The sequence below is a fragment of the Syngnathus acus genome, chromosome 1 (genome assembly GCF_901709675.1).
Source record: "Syngnathus acus chromosome 1, fSynAcu1.2, whole genome shotgun sequence".
Taxonomy (NCBI): Eukaryota; Metazoa; Chordata; class Actinopteri; order Syngnathiformes; family Syngnathidae; genus Syngnathus; species Syngnathus acus.
The window spans coordinates 7,306,945-7,326,517 of NC_051087.1; the positions used below are offsets into that span (position 1 = coordinate 7,306,945).

The window sequence follows — 19,573 nt, forward strand, 5'->3', positions numbered from 1 at the left end:
ATATATATATTATATATTAACGCTCGCCACCAAATGTGACAGTCATGTTGACCAGCCATGTTAGTTGATGACCCATACTGGAAATTGGTTTGGCATCTCGCAACTTTTGGAACTTTGTGTTTATGATGATGGTCTCAGTTTGCCGAATCAACCCACTTTTGAAAAATTCTAGCAAATGCTGACGTTTGTGTGTCTTGATCATTTATTTTTAACTGTCAATAGCAATTAGGCCCCATTTCCATATGACCCTTTTCCTGGATTACTAAGTGAAAAATAATTCATGGTTAAATCCAGCTTTGTAGTTTCCATTAATATCCTTGTTAATGAAACTGCAAGTAATTTGTGATTATGCCACATCCCCATATACTTTTTTTTATTTTAAGAATTTGAAACTTGAGCTTCACAAAGGTCTTCAAAAGGTTTTCAAAAGGCTTAAATGTAACTACTGTGTGATAAATTCCTCTGCCCTTGAGTAGGAGTTCCCTTTTGTTCTCATGGCCCATTCAAAGTAACCTTTTGCTTAACACACTGTCACTTAAGACGACTTGAGCTGGGAGTGATTTGAGTGACCTTTTGGTACACCCCAACTGTTTGCTGATGAGCTGAGATACCTGGCTGATGTCAACCTTGCACTTGGTCCTTTATGCCCGACCTTCAAACTTTGTTCAACCAAGGACATCGGGCAGATGAAATCTACTATACCTTTTGTTGAATTCCTTAACTCTCAGAGTTTCTTTTTTTGTGGTTTTGTTAATTGTGATTTGTGGTTGAAGTCATTTGTGTAATCAAATGCAGATAGGTTTGTGCAGTGCCTTGAACATATCATTCTCATTTAAATGTTTTCACAATTTACAATCTTAAAATCACAAATTGACTGCAAATGATTTTGTGATCCAACAACACAAAGTAGCAATTATAATGATGCACGGTTTTCAAAATTGTAGGCAGATACAAATGTAAAAAAAGTGTGGAGTGCATTTGAGATGTCAAATGTGCCTTTTGATTCGAGGAGTAGATGGGAATGACCTAAATAAGTCATTGGCTCTTGTACTTGGAGTCTATGTACTGTATACATTTATAAAAATTTATGAGTGATTAGTATTCAATCTAACCTCATGTTAAAGGTCTCATGATATCCCAGCATTTTCTTTAATTACTTTCCACAGTGCATTTTTCCTGTGGTGGATGGATATATATCTTTTTTTTCCATTCTTACACACCCACAATCACGTTTCCATATATACTTTGCATCCTCATAACATTTTAGTAATGCAGCATGCCCAGCTTTCCATCAGTGCATTAGTACACTCTTTACTGATATGTTATTATTAATTTAAGCACATGATGAATATCCAATCTTTTAAAAAGTCACCATGCTTCCTTTTTATTGCCACTGCAGGGAAAATGTGCATGTACCAGAAATTCCTAGACTTAGAGAGGACGTTACACTTCATCATTTTCTAACGTCAGAGTAAAAGTTTCCCTTGACCTTGACTTAGTCTTAGCCTTCCTCCTAAAGTACAGTACTCTTGCAATACTTTCTACTGTAACGCTGACCATTCTCCAATAAAATTTCTTGAATCTTAGATAAATAGTGTGAGGAGTAAGTTTTGATACTACTTCCTCTTTCTTTGTGGCTGAGCTCTTTAACATGACAATGGAAATGTTCATCCTCTATTTTACCTCATATTACCCTGGATGACCTTCCCATACAGGATTAATTGAAGAAAATGTGCGACTGCTAATCTTTTATATACAAACTAAAATTGAATATTTTTGTTGTGGCTTTTTGAAGTTGTGTCAATAATGAAGAAATAGTATTGATATCAAACATATTACAAATGGAGCACAAACCAATAAACATCCACTTTATACAGACCAAATACATAAATTCTGACTTTTATCCCGATTACAAACACTGACGTCCTCAGTAGAGTTCCCTTTTGGTGTCTTTGTAATATCTCTGAGTCAGTGCTTATGCCTCTGGGGTATTTGGTCATCAGCCCATTTTTTGAAGAAAGACAGCTGTGCTCCAGGATGCAATCAAGCAATCTTTTAACCTCAATCTGACATTTAGAATCTTTGTGTTACATCTCTACTGTCTTTCACCATGAAAAAGATTATTTTGCCACTAAGTATGTGCTTGTAAAAGACAGTCCTACATCCCAAAAGACAATTCCTGGCCCCATTATCGTCACAGAACGCAATGATTGATGGCAGTGTTTGTGACACATCAGACCAAACCTTTGTTGAGCAATTTGTACTTAGTTCTTAGACAAACCTAATGGCACAATTCCCCAAAAAGCTCTGCTCTGTAACAGTGATACAAACCAAGTGGTCATGAGATTCCTGTATTTTTTAAGATGTGACACAAAGTGCATTAAGCAAACGAGATTTGCGAAATCAGAGTAAAAGGGGAACATTTAACGTATTTATGTTATGCCAAGTAGGATCTATAATACGGTACACAGTGAATTAGAAACCCATGACTGTCATGAGCCTATGGGGGTTTAGTCATTTCACTTTAGATGCCCCATAATGTCCCTTTTATCTCTGAGTCATTTATTATCTTATTTTTTTAACATGAATAATGCAGTGACAACATCCATGTGTGTCAACGTGAAAATCATTGAGCTCGTCTTAGTTGACATACAGTGATTAATGTTGGGTTTATAATCTGAGGACACGTTCATTTAATGAACATACTGAGGAAAAAAATACTATGACCTTGATTTCCTACAAATACAGTGCTAGGAATAATATGTTTTAAATGAAACCTACTATTTGTAGATTGCATGGACATAGAGTCCAGTAGGTTTAGTTTCATCATCAGAGCCTTATGATGTCCTCCCCTCTGCAACTAACCTACAACTTTGGTTACCAATTTCCTGCCTCCAAATTCCACGATTTTCTTCTTGCCATGAACATCCTTCAGCCAGAAGACCACCATCTCCTAAAATTTCAGCAACCAACCTGGGCCCGGACTTGGTTTGCTGGTCCAATTTGTAACTTTATCATCAAGCTCAGAGTGTCTTAAGAGAAAACCACCAATGCTGGATTTGAAAAATTAAGTCGTGTACCTGGCTGTTTCCACTCACAGACAGGTTAAGTCGTTATCCTGAGTCTATTCTCTCAACTAAAACTGATTCTCTTGTTCTTGTCACGTAGAGGTCTATTGATGACATTGTGGTTTGAGTGTCTCGACACGCTGTGAAAATGCTCCCAAGGCATATATGAGCATTTGAATGGAATCATGTGCTTCTCTAAGAGCACTTTGTTTAAATATTTTATATCAGTCGGACAGACAACCGCTACATGTCTGGTTAATAGCTGACAATAGAAAGAAGAAAACTGCACCCAGAACCTTTTTATGGCTTCAAGGTTTAGTTATGAAGGTAGGTTTTGAAAAGAGAATGTAGGTACATTTCGTAATGAAGGATGTCTGTATTCATTTTTACGCTTAACAATACTTTGGCCTTCAACAGCAATCATTGTTGGGGGGTTGCTTTTAATTATTCATTTCTATAAATGTCAATTTATGTCAAATGTGAATTTTGCTATTCACAAGGCAGCCCCTCCTCCAAATGTAGTCATTTTTTATTTTGTTCCTATGATATAGGTTAGTCTACTCTTGGATCTGTTGTTTTAAAAGAAATATTGGCCGGTCTAATGTTTGAAAATGGCTTGTCTCTTTGACATTGCAGTATTAATGTCTCAGCAAATATGCCATATGTTTGTTGATCTGAAAAGTCATGGTTTTTGAAATGTGAGATTTCTGCTCAACGCCAGCAGTAATGCCTCCCCCCTGAAAAATGAAACTTAATGTAGTTTGAAAAAAATGGCCTTACCATCTTGTTTTAATTGAGTCAAAATTAATACGTTTTCAATCGTGACTTGTATGTCTTTCCCCCAAAACATTAGAAAAACCCATCCCAAAGTCATGACTTGATCGCTTACGCTGTTCATTTTGGGTCCCTGTGGTTTTGCTTCAGTCCTGTAGATTTATGTATGTTTTACTGCTGTCAACTGTTAAACAATTCACAATGAAAAATACATTTCAGCTCTCAGCTGACTGGAGTGCCAATAATAACAACATGCATTCATTATCAATTGTTTCATCCCATTGCTTACTACTGCTTGCTGTGTAAGCTATAGCAAGTTGTAATATCAACAACCACAACGATTCCATTCATTTTAAATTCCTTATATGTTGGATTACCAATGCACAAGTGAAATATATCTCAAAGGGCCTGCTCCACCACCTATCTCCATCTTCCCTGAAGAGAAAAGCCCCAGTTTGAGTGTTCACTCACATCATCAAAGGGCTTTTCTTTCTCATGTAATATTAACATGTGCTAAATAAGTGGCAAACAGCAGCAGCGGTGTTTACACAACATCGGCACCGACTTGCAAAGCCACATAGAGCGGCTGCCTTTGTATTCAAAGCTCAGGATGCTCTGACACCCATGGGAAGTGACAAGATTATAGTGTAGGCTTACTGTTTTACAAGTTGTCTAATTTCGGCGCACTGCATGATGCAGACGATTTATTAAGCTATTTTATGTAACGCTATGCATTGTAATTAGTAGATAACTTTGTGGTTGCTCGAGGGGAAAAAAGGGCAACGGCTGAAAAAAACTTAAAATACCATAACGATGACACTCATATTGCTGGAAAATTGTGAATATAGTGGGGTTGTATAGCAATGGGTGCCTATTAAGGCCAGCATAGCCTTCCCTGCTATCCTCAACATCATGGTAAACACTGGAATAGACTCCTAACAGTCTGTTCACTTTAATTTGTTGCATTGCTTTTGGCTTTTTGGCTTTTGGCTTGGTGTATGTTAGATTTATTTTTCAGATTCGGCCTAAATGTGCTGCCATGTCAATTTAATCTGCCCATAACTTTCAGAGCCAGTAATGTTGGCCTTAAACTAGATTAGGAATTGGAGTGATTCTTTAATTAATCAAATTTTCAAATTCACGTTCTTCCAAATACATTTTCAGACTTTTTATTTCTACTAAACTAAACCATTGCCCTTGCATGTTAATGACGATGTGCCCGCGACTTTCTGTCACCAAATTAGCAGGTGCGTTGGGAGCGAAGCTGATTTGTGTGCAGTATGACTCCAACCACGCGAGACTAGACTTGAAAATGAATTTGTGCCCGTTTTTGCGGCAGGTGCACGGGTGCTTGTCTACCAAAATAGCTCCCTACGTGCGACCAGGAAATTAGTAAAATTGTCATCTGTTAGCAGTTTAACTTTTTTTCACTTGAATTTAAATCTGGTAATCAAAAGGCTTTTGAGGTGAAGTGGCTGTCATCGCCAAATCAAATCTTCTGGATATTAGGCCCATTAATCACAGAGTGCTTCATTTAGTCTTTTTTCTAGGTACAGCTCTGAAGTGTGCCTGCATTAGAGAACAAGCAAGAGAGACCGGGGCCTTCATTTAGGAAGAGTGAGAGAAAGATAGAAAATGCTTGGTGGTGCAGAAGAAAAGCAATCAATTCTCATTATGGAAAATAGATCATCCCTCCTAATTAGAGCCGCGGCATTTTACCACCGTACAAATGCTGAATAACGCAAACTAAGGATGTCACGCGCTGCCCACCGCTGACTAATTAGGTGAGTGAAGGGGGAAAAAGATGGTTTTGTCCCAGATAGTTCATGACCGCTAAAGTGCAATGGTTTGAACCAGTTATATGAGCTCTTCATAAATTGTGGTGCTTTTCACAAGGTATGTCTACCTTGCATTTGGTAGAAAAGTCAAATTTGTTGAATACTTTGCAGTACTTAAAATAGAGCACAAATAAACACAACCCAAAAAAACTGCAATAATATATAAAATATTTGACTGCCACCAAATACCACAGCTGCCCTTAAAAATATCAATGGTTAATATAATGGTTATGTTTTGGTAATGAAGAGTGTCTGCTTGTTTATATGCACCTACAGATTAGATTAAAAAAATATTGGTATTGTTCACAATACATGAACAAAATCGTACTGTTCACAATACATGAAAAAAAAATAGTAGACAGAAAATAAAATAAATTGCGCTGCAGTGTTACAATATTGGCAGCAGTTAATATTTAATGGTTCTTACCACTTTCCTCATCTAATGGGAAATTCTAGTTTAAGATTTAATGAGCTTTTTGGGACCAAGTGGTATTTATCTCAATGTTCAGTTCTAGTATAGTGAGGCATTTTTCTTTTTAAATACAAAATAACTAACTAAAAATAAATCTATCGAGGATGCCACTAAAATTTCTTAACCATAAAGTTTTAGTAGCTATTTTAGCTAACTGAAACAATCTGTATTCATGCAAAAAAATAAGTAAATAAAATTACAAACCTATTCTGTAAGTGGATGTTGAATAAGTGCTACTTGTTAACTACATTGCTTCAATATGTGTGCACTAGAATGTAGTGTAAAATGCAGTGCAATCCAAATGTAAAATATTATTCAGGGTTAATTTAATCCATATGCATTCACCCATCTGGTGTTATTGCTTGACTGGTAGCTACAGGTTTTTTTTTTTTTTTTCTTCACACCTCATTGAAGGTAAATTGCTGTTGCTATGGGGGATGTTCAAGCAAGTTGTCATGAGATGTTTGCTGATCTGTGGTATAATACAGTTTTTTCAAGGTACATTCCAGGTCACATGTGTACGCTGTGATTCAGAAAGTGATTTACATTTACCACATTTTCTGCACTAACATCTAATTTGACGTAGCAAGAGAGAAATCTATTAGTTTGTTAGGCCCTCCTTTTTTTTTTTTTACCAATTTGACAACAAAAACATCATACTTGGCATTAAAGAAATGCTTCAAATTGCTGCAGTGGGAGCAGACCCAGGGGGAAATGCGTACGACTCTCCAATGTATAAAGCTGTATAAAATGCTATACTTGCTCCGGGCTGTGTTCATTGCACGTGCAAATGGATGCACTTAAATTTCATTTTTTCGCGCTCAATTGCGCAAACATGGATATGTAAACATTCGGCTCGGCTGTGGCTATTTCGAGTACTTTTGCCACTACACTAATGTTCAATGTTCAAATCAACCAGCACTGAAGCTCATCAATCAACATCATTAAATATCAGAACATCGGAAGTGCATTTATACGCAAGGTTCCATTTGAAATTGCCTTTACAGAACACTTAACATTCCTCCATAAAGTGAGACATAATTCATCGGAATGTCATGAGTTACTTTTGTGTGCATGCAATCTGCCATAGCAGTTAGTTGCATACATGTTTGCATATAACGAGCAAATCAGGCTCAAATAAACTCAGCGTTTGGAAGCGGAGGAGGAGGTCTTCATTTGTATCATGCTTACTGTAAGGGCAACACTCGATGCTCTCATGTTTGTTAATTGGTCGACGAAGCATTGTTAATTTAACCAGTTGAAATTGAACGTGTAAATGCCTTTGTGACTGTCTTTCTATTCTTACGTCCTGTTAATTGTGCATTGCAATGAGATGAGGAGCCAACTGTTCCTTAGGTTTATATTAATATGATAAACTCTTACCTGAATAGGATAGCCAAGCCGATGCTTTGGCAAGTTACATAGGCTTGCTGGACATAATGACATCACTATTCCTATACATGCACAAACACTTCTGGCTATATCGCTTGAAGAACCCCACTTGCCTCCACATGACGCATGTACATAGTATACATGTCACACATTCGAACTTGCAAGTGCTGTCATAATTTATTCTGACTCAAATCCACAAATGTTGATCCAGCATTTGTTCTTAACAGCCAATTTGCATCTCAATTCAAGTCACCCCCGATTAGACATTTACTAAAGATGCCTCTTTTTTGCTCAATGTGTGGGATATTTCCACTCTTGACCCTATGCTGTTGTGGGCCAGCAGCTCTCCTATCTGACAGCCAACTTCTTGTGGCCATTTCCTTGGAGATTAGACTGAAGTGGACATCTCCAGTGAGACGGGGCTAACAAACAGTCTTTGCTCCTGTGCCACATGTGACAAGTACACCACAGAGCAGTTACAATCCCTGCGGTGTCACAAAAAGAAGGAGATGTTTGTACTAGCTGCTCTGCAAAGCTGAACTGAAGCATAGTCATTTGTCTCTGGCCCATTTTTAAGTGTACTGTATCTTGACTAGATGGGTTTGACTCACTGCAGAGCTCTAGTTTCATCTTTGAGCATCTAATCTCTTAAAATTAGTCTGTATGTAAAATTATATCACTATAATTTTGTGTTCAGTTGAACGGTACAAACATAGAAGGTTGTTTTACAATTGAATTGTGTACCTTACTTCTGGTAGTTTGTAAGAGTTCATTTGACCAAGAGCACTTAAAGGACTGTTAAATTAATCCCAACCAATTTAAATTTTTTTGCATGCGTGTTTAATGTTTAAATATACATCCTCATACTTTTTATGATGACACCAGCATTTTACGTCATATACTAATGATGTCATTCGCAAGGGATGCATGCCGAATCAAGCCAGTCATGCTATTTTTTATATTTAAAAAAAAAAAAAAAACATGGTTCAGATTGCTTAAACATGTTAAAAACAAACCAAAATAGGTGGCAGATAATTGTGATGTGTTTGACAACACGTCAGTTGGAGATGTTGTCTAGCATTCATGCTGTCCATTCGTCACCTCACCAATCCCTTAACAACCAACCGGAAAAAAAAAAAAGTGTCCTGTTGCTAGAGTGAGAATATCTCTGCACAATTGAAGCATATTACCGCGATGTACATATGAAGTTTCGATGGCCAACTTGTCATGCAATTCACATGGGTTGTTTCAGCTCCCAGCTGTCTCGTGTCATCAATGCTCGAGCTGTTTTTGGATGCCCAAGGCAAACAGTCAGAGCTCCTCTGAATCCTTGTCCTTCAAATTATTTTGGATAAAATGTAATGCATATAAAGCGGATCTATTTTTCCTGCTTTTTAAATCTATTTCAATGATCTTACATCTTAAGTTAGCTTACTAATCTTTACCACTAAACACTTTGAATGTCAATGTTTAATATCATCTAAAAAATTTAAATCTGAGATAATTATCATATTTTCTCAGCTAGGTAAAGTCCTTCACACTTTTCTTGAAGAATATTACTGAACAAGAGAAAAATGTCAACAATTTAACTCTAAATAGAAATAAAATTGTCAACATGTAATGTAAATCCAAGAAATATGTGCAACATGAACTATATTAAAAATCATGTGTAAAAATGAAGGAGACGTCTAAAAGGTCTGATGTGCCATTGCTTTACGTTCAGGAGTGAACATTTCATTACCCAGGTAAAATGAATGTATTATTTGGCTATAATTTTACGAAAATATATTTCGCATTGTTAAGTTAAATAGTCCTTTTTAATTTGAGTTGACAGATTGCACGCACTTAATGGAATAGAAACACTACATTTTGGTTTGCTGCTGGTGGATAATTGAGCTATTTAGTCATTGCATAAATGTGAGGATGACTCATGGATATTGACTATTTTATTTGAAAGTAATCTTCAAACGAGGATTTATTTTCATCGTTAAAATGACTCAATTGCATGGTGGAATATGTTCACAATCATGCTTATACTCTGCACCTCACTTAAGATGTCAAAATCGTTTTGGCGCTGGGTGTTTATTTTCCTGTAGGAGATGGTCCAAATTGTTTTGAGTATTTGAAGTTGCTGACCTCCAGTCTAAGCAATATTTTTATAGCCTATTTGTACCCAATTTGTTTTCTTAGCTAAAGTGGCATAAATACTCTGCTAAATTGCAAGGATTTAGGCCATAAAATTACACTTTGAAATGTGAACATCTGCTCCTTTTGTTTTTGTTCTTTTTCTGTTGGGTAGTTATATAAAAGCACATTTCATCTAATTATTTTTCTAACAAAACTATATTGTGATTATTTTTTTAGTCATTAAATATCTGCTTGCCTTTATTTATTTCAAAATCAGTCATTGATTGTTTTGTTGCTAAATCGATATAGGGGAGCATTCTTGCAGTTTTCTCTAATTGCGATGGAGCCTGAGATGAAGATAATTTTACACAAATTGATATGAATGAAACTCTTTCATAAACGGACTTTTTAACAGCTCACAGTATCTCGTCATTATTTTGCATTTCTCCACTGTCACTTGCAAATGTGGTAGGTGACTCGCTTCAGTAACTATGGAAACCATTGCAGTTGTTGCAGTCTCTTAAATTTGTCATCCATTGCTGTCATCGTGCCTGAATGCATAGTTCCATGCTAAGTGAAAAGTGGAGTCAATAGAGACAAGCGAGGCCCGCTAAGCTGCTCTTAGTCACAGTGCATTGTCATTTGATTAATGGGGTAGAAGAAGCCATCCACTCTCTTACCAGGGGGGGTCTTATCTGCATATCTCAATCATGTTGCTTGAGTGTTTTGCGCCAGGACTCCCAACTGTTGCAACATACGTTATACACGTGACATATACATTTATTTAAAAAAAATATTTAGCGGCGTTCGTCGTCCATTGTACTTTGATTTAACACATCAAATATTCTTATTTTTGAAAGCAACTCAGCTTGAGGGAGGAAGGAGATGTGATCCTCAGTATGGCTTAAAGATAATGACGAGTGAGTTCAAACCAGTACTTTGACTTACTAAGTTATTAGTGAAGAACATATTGGCTCTCAAAAGGCACATGGTCATCTTGACAAGTCACGATGACCTCTCGACGCTTACTAGTGAAACACTCTTATGAACACTACTGAAATGCTGTCATGGTGCTCTCAATATTGGCTTTTTCATGCTCACACACTATTCTGAAATGTGCTCTCAGACGCAACTAAAAATCTTTTCACATGGCAAACAGAATTTAATTCCATCCCAAATCACGTGCCAATCAAGTGACTAAAGTTTCTTATATCCTTTGGCTATCTTGCCAACAAACACCATAGGAAGCTGTCGGAAGCCTGAGCGATGGTAGCCCGTAATGGTTAAAAAAAGATGGCACAATGAATTTTGCAGACTCTTCTCACCTTAAACTTTGATTTCAAATAGAGGGTCGTTAAATCGCGTAAGCTGGTGAGTTTGAAACCCCTCGTCTAAACTGTCTGCAAGTGTGGTTGTGACTATTTACTTTAACTAGCGACCAGTCCAGTCCACACCTCCCTTCGCCCCAAATTGATAAACCTTTAATCCAGAAGAACATGTCTTCATGGCTATGAACGAAAATATGTAGTTTTTTAGTGATTACATTTAAATCCATGTTATTAACTTTCCCATAGTCATTAAGGTTTCATTATGCTATAAGTTTTAAATTTGCTATTACTGTGCCGTAAAAGTAAAGAGCCTCGCAGATGTTCTTGTGATGAAGCATATAAATTCTTAGTCAAAACACCACAATTCCGCGTGGAAATCTGCTTATGCTCCATTGAGTTAATTCTGATATTAGGAATGGCTTGTAAAGTGCAAATATGGAAGACAGACGTTGCACAACGATGAGAGAACTGCATAGACTGCAAGTTTCCAGATTTTAATTGCTTCACTATTTCCAAACACTTACTGCGATCTTTTGTTTTGTTTGGGTAGCAAAGATTTCTGGTCGGGCTCCTTGGTGCCATGAAGAACCATTTAGTACAAATACCATGGCTGAGCCTGTCACTTTCTTAACCGAATTTTGTTATTGCTATGATTATGATCTTTTTATTTTGTTCATTATGTCAATTATCTGCCGAGTAGTTTTTTCTTTTTTTTTCTTTCAGATAACGAGGGAGTGTTTATTTGATAGTGCGTATGCATGTTGCATGACAGCAATTAAAAAAAAGAAATTCAATCCCTGAAGTTCAGGTATCACTGTCTTCAGTTCTCACGTAAAAGACAATGATTCCATACGGTCTGAAACTTTACCGTTAAAGCCTTGTGAATATTGTCAGTTCAAAATGTAGCTTGATATCATGCTTACAATTGGTACTTCATTAAAAACGGGCCTGATAGTGTTTTGAAATTGAGTCATTTCAAAGCTTTGATTGTTTTAATCGAGTTCCCACACTATGAAGTATATTGATCACTGTTATCTTATTCATGTTTTATATATTTGTGGAGCCTAGCATTGAGTAAATTAGGTTGTTGATTTTACGTTTGTTTTAAAAATAAAAATGGTTCCAATACTTTTGACGGGTTTATGGTGTATTTGAGGTTTTTTATTAATATTTAGAAATGTTGTCACTGTATAATACCACTAACAGTGATAATTCAATTCATGATCACAAAAATATTTATATGTTCAGTCTAAAATCACTAACGTGATAGTAGTAGTAGTAATAGTTTTTACAATATCACTGGGACAGTCACTCTCTTATTGACCAGTTTTTGTTTAATAAATTGACCCATGTTAGGTTAAATTATTAGTCTGATAATTAAGAAGGAAGAAAATGCAAACTTTCTGAACTATAATGCAGAAATGTGTTCAGCCATCATATCACTTCTGTTCGGACTGGATACTATAAATAATAGTTATCTGACACTTTATCAGTCCTCGTAGTCATTAATATGAAAAATATGATCAGCATCACGATTATAAACGTAGCTTGGTGTCAGTATAGGTTGAACAGAAGGCCTCTTTTTGAATATCCAATTACCCAGTGCAGTAACAACACTCCTGGGATGGCAGCTGTGAAACTGCCCTGATCACGACTCCTACAGCCTGCCTTCTGTTTTATATGTGTTATGGAAATAGCCTTAAATGCTGCAGGCTGCGTTCCGGCTGCTCGTAAGGCAGAAGCATTAAGGCCACTGTTTCCGATAGAGGCGGCGTGTTTTAATGAGTTCTTCATACAAAACAGCTTTTTCAAGGTGGAAAGTGAAGATTGAAAGTCTTATTTACTGTGGAAATGTTCAAGCATTCCTCCCTAAGGAGCAATCCTTCTTAGAGCCTTCCAACTCCTACTGTTTTATGCTAGTATCAATTCCATATTTGTAATATACATTTTATATAGTGCATCATCACCACATAGGAAGGCACCCGAAAAAGATTTGTTGTTCCGATGCCCAAAATCGCACCAGCATATTTTCAACTCAGCTTGTCTGATAGGATACATATTTAATGTTGTTGTGTTTCTTTATTTTTTTTTCCTAAGGATAGGCACACTAATTAAGCACTTAAATAATGAATTGCTATATAGCAAGTTGATTGTGTGCAATAAGTGCTGATCAATCTTGTCGTAAACAGTCAAGGAAGAATTGAGTACACTTGTTGATGTGACCACAATAGGCACTCTTAAGTTAGTCCCAAGTGCTATAAATTCGACAGAAAAATCAACTTTCAAAAAATATTATTCTGCTCATTGCTCATCATATGCTGAAAAAAAAAAAAAAACCTGAAATTGTTTGTTCCCCTGTAGTTGATAAAGAAAATGGAGCCAAATGTCCATCACATATTTCAAAGCAACACCTACATTGTGCTGAGTCACACCTTTCGAAATGATGACGTAAAACAAGTTTCTGGCCCATTTTATGATTGCTCGAAGTGTGTATTTCATAGAAAGATGTTACATAAAACATTTCTAGGTCTGCTGTTATTTTTTTATTGTTTTCTGTTTCACCAATTTTTTATCTCTTTGCATTTGAATTTTCAGAGAAGAGGCTGCACTAAATGAACTGCCCCGCAGCATTATATGGTATATATTTTATTTATATTGAAGTATGTGATTGGCCGGCATATCCCACCTCTAGTCCAATGACAGCTGGGATAAGCTCCAGCCCGCCCTGGTTACAATAAGCCATTCAAAAAAAATTTATGTATGGATATTCAGTAAAGTAATATAAATCAAAATTAGCTGCATTAGCTACAAATCAAAACATTAGCTGCACATTAGCTGCTCATATTATTGACATAAAGTTTATTTCAAATCATAATTAAAGGACGACTATTTCATGTTGCAGACAGTCTTACACTTTTAGGTCAATGGGCTTTCAGCGCTTCAACCTACATGTTCTACAAAAAAAAAAAAAAAAAACTCTCCACTAATGTTCCATACTTTCTGGACTATAAATGGCACTAAATTACAGGACGCGCCAACTAAAATTAGGGGGAAATCCTGTTTTGTTCATATATAAGCCACACTGGACTGTAAACAACAAGTGTTTTAATATTTAATTTCCATATAGAGGAGAATATGCACAAATCATACATCATCAAGAATCATAAAAAATCCATAGATAAGCCGCACTGGACTATAAACCACAGGGTTCAAAGTGTGGTTATAGTCTGGAAAATATGGTATATTCATTGTGGCTGTGATTTTTTTTTCTACTGACAAGTACAGACTTTGTTAAACAACAATCTGTAATCACGTTTACAAATCAAGAATCGTGTTTTTGTGCTCCCTGAACTGTGATCTTGGCATTTTATCCACCATGTTTCACATGTTGATGTAAAATGAACATTTATTGACTTACATAAATAGTCTGTGTTTCAAAAAGTTATTCCCACTGCTCATTTGATTTAATTTCATCTTCCCTCTACACAACCCCCACTTTAAAGGTTAGGCATTAAGGTCTGACAACTGCTGACCTTTCCCACCGCATGCATCTATTATGCGGCGGGACTAATCATGCTTTTCTTCTGCATCAGATTGATGTGAGAAGGCAGAAGGATGTGACGTGGAGAAATGTCAAGGTCTTGCTGTTTTCACAGTTTGTAGGAGATTTGGCATGGTCCCATACACGTTGGATCAACTCGAAAAAGTTGGAGACTGTATCACTATTATCAAGTGAAGCAAGACAATTAATTAGGTACATTTGCATTCTCAAAAACTGTTTGAAAAAATAAGCAAATATGGAAATATATTGATCTGATTATCAATAAATAGTCATTGTAGTTTCTGGCAGTGTTCCCCAATGCGTCTTTCAGCCCAATCACTGATTTTGTCTGTCACTGTATGTCACTAGGATAGATAGATGAACAATGGTACGATATTTGTACCAACTATACATGCACTGACTAAATAATATTTTCCTGATCCAGGAGAAAAGGAGTTGAGAATCACTGGTCAACAGTATCAACAAAAACTATATGCTCAACTTTTCCTCATATAGAGGGTATTCAGTCACAAGGAATAATTCCATGCTACAAGTAGCACCACCACAAGGTTAAGTGAAATCCCAGTTGATAATAGGTGCTGGATAGTGAAGTAGAGTGTGACTGAGATGAGTGACAGGTCATGGGCCACTGAGACCAAACTTTCTGACACTTTTTGGCATTTTTCTCTGGAATACCTTGATCTCCCCCCGTAATTTACTATTTGGGGCGCAGCAATGCAGTACTGGTAATGCTATCTAAGGTGGTGAAATGCACGATTGTGCTAGCTATCATTTATCGTCATTGATGCTCTTTTTCTTAGTATTTTTGTAGTATTTTGAGGCTGTCCAATTTTTGGAAAATAATATAATTGTGTTTTTTTATTTCCCCACACAAAAGTGATTATGATTTCATGATTTATCGTCTTTGTCAAAGTCCTTTTTAATGTATTTTTCAGCAAGCAAGCAAGTTATTCATCTTTATTACAACAAAGTCAGATATATTATACATTATAGGATATTAAAAGCCTTGTGATTGGCTGGCGACCAGTTCGGGATGTAGCCTGCCGCCCAAAAGACTACTGGGATAGGCTCCAGGACGCCCACAACTTTTATGAGGATAACGCAGTTCAGAAAATGGATGGATGGACATTAAGCTACATGAGACGTAGATAAAAGTCACCTTTTACTTTACATGCGCCGCACACATCAGACAGCCGTGGTGTGTTCATTTTCCACTTTCAGCCCATAAGTAATGAACAGAACCAAGAATCTTTTGACCGTTCCAGATGGATGGATGGATGGATGATGGACGGACGGACAGACAGACAGGTAGCCGGGCGGGCGTGTGGATCAACGGGCAGACGGACAGATAGATAGATAGATAGATTTTTGTCTGTGGATGGATAGTTTGCTGGCTAAATGGTTTTAATCGTTTTAAGTATTTAATTTTATTTATGTCAAACATAGATCCATTTTGGTTTGAGTAACCATTGAAGTGAAAATGGAGAAGAGGTGAATTGCTGTCTGAGCCCTTTGCTGTGAATGCCTCATTGTAAATTGATGGCGGTCAGTATGTGACAAGAGGCATCAACTCTGATGTTGAAGCACATGAGGACAGTAAAGTGTGAGTCTGCACCGAACTGGGTCCATTTCTGATCATTTGGGCCAGGAGTGTTTTAGATGCCAACAGATTTCAACTGTTGCATAATGCAAGGGGTTGAACGTTTCCAATTTTACCTCTTTGCAACCCATTTGAATAGTCGTCGTAGCAGTTGGACTGGAGGACTGTACATACAGATTAAACGAAACAACCCACAGGTCCATTTTCATAATTGTGTTTTTGTGCCAAGCCCAACTGCTTGGCTAGCACTCATACGGAGGGCAGGATAGAAGGAGACGAAGCAAAGAGAAATCAATAGCTTCTTCGAGGAGGCGGGGTGTCTTAAAAAAAAGTCAGTCTGCCTCCCGTGGTTGCACTATAGCGTCAAAAAAAGGAGACGATGTTGAGTAAGCGTAAAGCACTGTACTTGTGCCACCTTAGAGACGCCGTGTTCTTTTCTCTTTATAGGGGGGCACAAGAGCCAGCCCTGTGGTGCCTGTCCATGCGCGCGCACACACACACACACACACACACACACACACACACACACACACACACACACACACACACACACACACACACACAATCAGTATAAACCTACATTCATTTTGTACAGCGGACTTTATGATTTGTTTATACTACATTCAATTACCTCCCAGTGTCCCCTTCTGAGCTTGATAAAATTTTATACCGTTGTTGTTATTATTGTCAATGAGGCCACCCTCTCCTCCTATGGCCTTCTTCATTAAGACATCCAAATTTTGAAGCCTGGGGAGGAAGTTACTTGAAGAATCATGGCTCCTTGACATTTAGTACTACGGAGGGGGTCAATAACCAAAGACGTAATACTGCAATATGATTGCTAGCTTTATCTTTTGTTATGGATCAGGTGGCTCCAGTCTTCTTTCTGCTGCAGTGCGTCTGTGGGCCGGTTATCGTGCTCATCTGAACTGTGTCGTCATCCGCCCCCACTTGTTATCTCATGCACAATTCTAATGTCTTCTCACTAGCATTACTGGTTTACCTCCCTCAACTGTTTTTAACCAGCTGTGATTTTAAATTACCAGATCCTAGGAGCATTAAAGATTTTACTTGTTGATGAATTACTTTTGTCAGCTAAGTTGCCCTGCACCCGGATTTCTTCGGTGTCATTTGAAAGAACATATTCTGACGGTAGATTCTGATTTAAATTCTTTCATGATCATTTTTCATGATTAGTTATCAGGTATTGCCACACTCCAGTGAGTCTTAATTGAAGTGACTGAAAACCATATTTTGTATTCCATCAGCAAGATCCACTGTTATTATTTGTTCAAGTTTGAAAAAAAAGTAGTTTTGAACACCTTCCTGTGAATAGGGATTGTTTTCTTTACATTACCAATTATGGTAACAATTTTGGTATCTTAATCTATCATATTTTTTGTATACTTTATCTTTTCTGTATACTTTATAGTTTTATTTTGCACTGTTGGGCAGCTCCAATCTCGTGATACTATGTATAATGACAATAAAAGGCATTCTGATTCTGATTAAGTATCATAAAAGCTTGACATACAAATTATTTTAAGAATCTCTGAGATACATCAACACATCAATATCAGTGGTTTGTGTGTCTGCATGCATGTTCGTGTCTGTGTGCAAGTCTGTAGGCATGAGGCAGACAAATCAACTGCGTATAAGATAGAGCCTCTATCAGCTACTCGTCAGTGAGCTTGTCATTTAAAGTAAAAATGAAGAGTTGAGTTCTGCAGGAACAAAATTTGCCTTGCATGCGAGCACGGAAAGGAAAGTGGTAAAAAATGAGACAGAGCAATCATCGGCAATAGTTGGGAATCAAACGACTTTTCCCCTAAGTTCATATTGTCATGCTCTGTCTATGCCTTGCAATCAAATGAAGAGAGTAGCCTGATTTTGTTTTTCTTCTTCCAGTATTCTTGTATAAATTTTGTGTTAAAAATGCCTGTATTGATTTTACCTCTTTATTTTTTGTGTATACCTACTCCAAACTATTAAAAAACCCGATAAAAATAATTCTTTAGAACTACCCATGGTATCCTCTATCATAACAAACAAGCTTGAAACACTAGTCTTGCATTATAAACCCCATGGATGTTTTTTTTTTATGCAGTGGTGCGTGCATCTGGTGGCCAGCCTTCCCATGGCAATGTATATGTATGCACTTAATAGGCATTGATTTTCCAAGGCATTGTTCTTCCAAGGCATTGTTCCTAGTAAATAACAGTGGGTCACCAACCCTTACTGTTTCATTTCCCCCGTCGCCTCAACTACCTTGACATGGGGCGTTACCAAGTGCCTCACACCTTACCTTTGTCCCCTCCAGGTCATGCAATGTATGTTGAGACATGTGGTAGACTGCAAGGAGCTGTCAACTGCGCGACAAAGCAAGTAGAAGTACCCCTGTGTGCAGGGCTGATTGTTTTCCAGTCTGCATGCTGTATTCCCCTGATACCTGTGCCATCCCGCTCAAATGTTGACGGATTTATTTCGTATACAGTGTATGTGTGTGCATGTGTCTTGTTTAATTCTATTTTGTTGGTGCCAATGTCTGAATAAGCATCAAAAGAGAGATCATGTTTATTTAAATCTCAAAACAACTACACCGACAACATCCATGAAAATTGAAACATGGCATGATAGGACTAAGTTACTTGAGCAATGCTAGAGAATTTTTATTACTATTATTATTTTATATACCACAAGGAGAACCTGGGGATCTTATTGAATTTAATTTGTTAGCAGCGGGTCTTTTTTAGGCTCACATTCAAATTTTATTTGTAATGATCTGGGGACCAATGACCAAAAATAGTACGGTATGTCTTTCTTCACTGTTGAGCTTCCCCTCCTGACATCATTTCAAGATAATTCAAAAGGTGTTCAACAGTTTGCAAGTCAATTTCTTTTTCGTGTGCACAATTTGATGGCCATGGAAAAAGCCTTCACCAAATCATAACTTTTCGTCTTGGATCCGATTTTTTTCGTGTATTGTCACTTGAATGAGCGGCTCAATCTGTGTGAGGTGGGTATGTGGCGAGTGTGCATTCATCTTGTTGAGGCAGGCGGGCTCCTTTATTTGAATGACAGGCTATGAAGAGTGTATGGGAATAGTTAGCCAGCTAATGAGCACTGAAGAATCTGTTCAGCCGTATGGTCAATGAAGTCAATCTTCGGCAGTGTATTAACGTTCTGTCGTTAGTCTGCCGGCTTTTCACTCACTCGTAATGCACATCAACAAGCGAATCTTGTCAGGAAACTTCAGCCTCGGAGGGACCGCTCCCCATCTTTCTAGCTGGTTTAGCTGTAGAATCCAACTGGTGTATATGATATGATAAGATAATATATAATATAATATATGATATGATATGATAGGATAAGCATCTCCAGTCCTCAAAAAAGCCGGAATTTAACACATAGC

At 37.3% G+C, this 19,573-nt stretch overlaps 1 protein-coding gene across 3 annotated transcripts in view; it reads left to right on the forward strand.

Moving 5' to 3' along the window:
* The window catches only part of ctnna2 (catenin (cadherin-associated protein), alpha 2), a 148,022-nt gene that overhangs the window by 97,495 nt on the left and 30,954 nt on the right, over window positions 1–19,573 (forward strand). The window lies entirely within an intron of this gene.